The sequence below is a fragment of the Ananas comosus genome, linkage group 19 (genome assembly GCF_001540865.1).
Source record: "Ananas comosus cultivar F153 linkage group 19, ASM154086v1, whole genome shotgun sequence".
NCBI lineage: Eukaryota > Viridiplantae > Streptophyta > Magnoliopsida > Poales > Bromeliaceae > Ananas > Ananas comosus.
In genome coordinates, this window is record NC_033639.1 from 2,480,378 (window position 1) to 2,484,673 (window position 4,296).

The following is a 4,296-nucleotide window of genomic DNA, read 5'->3' on the forward strand; positions in this document are numbered from 1 at the left end:
CTGCGGAATCCGAAACAGTGCAAAGTGTGAAAAATGTACTGTGTACCGGTACAGCAATTGACCCGTACCGGTACAGCCATCAACTTTGGCTTCGCAAATTCTTGTTCCGTCATTGTGTAACCGGTGACAGCTTTTCATGTACCGGTACACTATGTAAAATCGTGAAAACTTTCTAATCCGACTCCGTTTGATTCTAAAGTTTATAAATAAGCTATTGGGGTTCTCTAACTGAGTAAGGATCACGAAAATACTTGTTTGAGTAACCCTAGAGGCTCGGATTTCATCTAAAACCTATTTTCTACATACTAGCCTCTTTTAGGTCAAATCGAGATTTTGGATTTTGATATCAATATGTCGATTTGATCTTTGGTTCGCTTAGAGATCTATTTCCTTGTTTTCACCGATACTCTAAGCGAAGGATCACCATACACATGATGTGTTTCATGATGGCGTCGTGGATTCGGCATGTTTGACGGCGGTTCGTGGATTCGGATCGTGGGTTCGTGGATTCGAGTGGCGTTCGTGGATTCAGACGTCTGCGAGGCGTTCGTGGATTCGAACGTGAGGGCGTGGACAACCCGGAGGATTGCGCGAGATTCATAGGAGGTTAAGAGAGGTTGAGTCTGTGGAGTCGGTAATCACCTTATAATCTTTTCTCTTAGTGAATTATTTTTTTCGCGTGTTGGTCCTGTTGGTTTTTCTCCAAGTTAGAGTTTTCCTACGTAAATCTCGGTGTGATTTTTATTTTTCGCATTTATTTTTATCGCATTGAGATTTGTGGTTTTTGGCTATTACACCTATTCACCCCCCTCTAGGTGATAGATACAATCTAGATAGATCCTTGGGCTACCCCAAAACTTTCAGGGACATCATCAATCTCAACAGCTGGTATTGCACTTTTTGAATGTCCAAGTTTAGCTTTCATGTCACGCCCTAGGGTCCCTTTTAGTTTGAAAATACAGCGGAAGTGACTATTTTTTTTTTTTTTGAAAACCTGACCCCAGGGTATGCCAGATCCGCCACAAATACAGGGATTCCACTGTTCACGCGGACAGAGTCTCCCCTGTATTTGCACGGCGTCGCACAAGTACAAGATGTAAAACAGGATACAACTACAATTAAATGAATATACAAGTCATCATACATTCAATATCCATACACCATTCACCACAGATTCATAAACAGAGCTCTGAATATAAATCCACAACTATCAGTTGAAACGTTTCCTACTCGGAAACTTATTTTGAAATACTAATTCAAGAAAACCACGAGAAAACTCTTTTGGAAGCTGTTTCCTACACGAAAATCTTTTCTTTTTAAAACACGCTACCACGAGGGGTAGAAAACTTTTCCTTTTTACAAAAATCCAGAAATTTTTATCTCATTCGAAAAACCAAATGAAATCTTGAATAATTAAACATAATGAAATACTGAACCATATAGATGTCTAAGTCAAATCAACAGAAATAATGAAGGTAGTAACTAAACTACACAAACCTAGTCAAAAGCTCTATCGACAGCTATCCACGTGTCTCACGTCTCGTCTCAACCTCACTGTCTGCAATACCTGAAAAATGGTAGGGGAGGTGAGAACATGTAAACATGTCTCCCCTTCCAGTGGGTACCGCAAGCCGACGAAGGCGAGGAGTACTCACCGGATCAGGAAGAGATAAACAACAGTACAGGTTAATGGAAATACAGTAGCAACGATAATGAACGAAATATATATATATATATATATATATATAGAGTCCGGCTACTATGCTATCGGTAGCACGGAGCGCTCTGTGCTACCAAGTTGTTTTCGATGATGCGGCTTCCAAATCGACGATCGGCTCCGTTAGACTTGATCTACACTATTGAAAGCATTTGGAAACTAAATTTCAGATTTTTTCGACATCATTTGACTAGTGATCAAAAGATCTCAAAATTGACAATTTTAATGGCCGATGTGGTGTGTTTGTGAGTTTAACGGTGTAAAACAATCCAAATGCGATGAAAATTTTATTCTATTTAGAGATAAATCAGTATATCTGATCTTGAATTAAATCTTTTATCATCATTTTCATGAGATTTTTTATTTCAGCGTTCAATTTTAGACTACTTTGTTTGATAGGTAAATGATATTGAAAAATTATGAAATTTAGTTTCTAAATACTTTCAATAGTGTAGATCAAGTCTAACGGAGCCGATCGTCGATTTGAAAGCCGCATCATCGAAAACAACTTGGTAGCACGGAGCGCTCGTGCTACCGATAGTATAGTAGCCTATTTTTGTACTTTTAACTAGTATATATATATATATATATATATATATATATATATATATATATATATATATATATATATATATATATATAAAAATGAAAATACAACTACCGCTACTGTAATGAACAACTGAAAGTATACATGCAACAAAACTATAGTAGCAAGACAATGTAACGAAAGAACTGAAGGTATATAAGCAACAACCGCTACTATAGCTATATGCGTCAACCGGACAAGAAGTCCAAATATACCCAATCCGAAATCTGTGCTATGTTGGTCAGCACCGCAGACCTCAAGCGTGCCCACTACCACTCTACTATGCATATAACCCCTCTAGGGCTCACGGGTTGGCACCTGCAACCACTTTTCCTGAAAAGAACACCCCTTGCGGTGGATCAGACCGCCGGTGTTCGTGAAATGCGACGAGTATCGGACGATCAATGCAGATATGCTCAATGATCAACCGTCGGCAATCAGCCGACAATCTTGCCCCTCAGGGCTCACCGACCGTATAGGTCATCAACTGTAAGGAAGCACAAGAACCGACAACTCAGGTCAACTAGGATGGAACGACTCAACATCCTCTCAAAAGTATGGAAATACTGCTCGATGGGTCAACTGAGATATAGATGCAAGAACCAACCAATAAGTCACAAGAATATATCACTATAATATGGAACTACCGTCGGCCACTAGCTGACAATCCTACCCCTCAGGGTACACCGACCTCGTAGGTCATCAAACGACAAGAGTCAAGAAGATGCTCTACTCTAAACATGATACCGGATATGCAGAACAGCTAAGTAGAGTAACAAAGAAACATGGTATAACTACTCTACTCCTACTCATGATACTAGATATAAAGAGAACACTCGAGTAGAGTATAACTGAAACAACATGGTGCTGGCTCAATAAATACTATGCAATAGTAACAATAAGAGAGCAAGGGTAAGAAACTATCACCGAGCGTGCACCACTGTACCGACTTCAGATCGAAGTACCCACCTGTACGAATGTCGCACCTGTCTCCTGACTGCGAAAGAATGTCAACCTGACCTACGGAAGGTCCACCGGGTTAGTGTCTAACCCACAAGTAATAACCATTAAATCATAATCCCATAAACAAACCCACGGAGATCGGTTTCCCGAAACCGATTATCGTAACTCGTCGGAAGTCCCGAAAATCGCACCGGGATTCCGCCGGGACCTACAAACTGTCCTGAAACACACTGACTCATGCTACGAGTCACCCGCTGCCACTCAACATAAACAATCGTGCATCAGGGCAGCAAACACAACTCCTCACGTCGAAACAATTATCGTCGGATAATTGTTTCGATCTGGGTTCCCGGAAGTGTCAATTTCGACATCGGAACCCACCGTTGCTCACCCGTCATTTCTGAACTCTCGAAATGATGTGAGTGATCAGCCAACAAGGCTCAGCGACTACACAATTGTAACATATGGAAACTTGGAGTTGCGATGTCAACTTTGATCTAGGGGGATCAAAGTCAGGAATGAGCTAGTTGGACATCATCCCCGAGTGATTTATGATGTGTGGGAATGAGTTTCAAAGAGAAATAAGTGTTTCGGTGCAAATTGGGCGCAAAACAAAATGTAAAGAGGATTTTCGGATTTCCGACGCTAACTTTGATTAAAAGAATTAAAGTGAGGCGTGAGGATACATTGTGGTATCTCCGAATCAATTGTGAAGTTTTGGAAAAGCCAAGGGGGTGTTTTCAAAGGGTTTGAAGTGTTCAGTGCGAAGTGGTAGTGCAAAAAAAGAAGAAATTGCTTTGGAGCTAATTTTATTGCTAATTCGGCTCAAATAATGTCAAAAAGAAAAGGAATTACTTTCAAATTAAATTGGTAGCTTGTGAAGGTCCCTTGGTATATTTTGGAAGTGTTTGGGTGAAATCGGAGTGAAAACAGAAAATTTAAAATTTTCTGTAAAGAACGGGACTGAGAAAATTAGCAGAAAATGCACAGTGTCAGAAAATTATGAAAATTGGCAGAGATGTCAGGAACA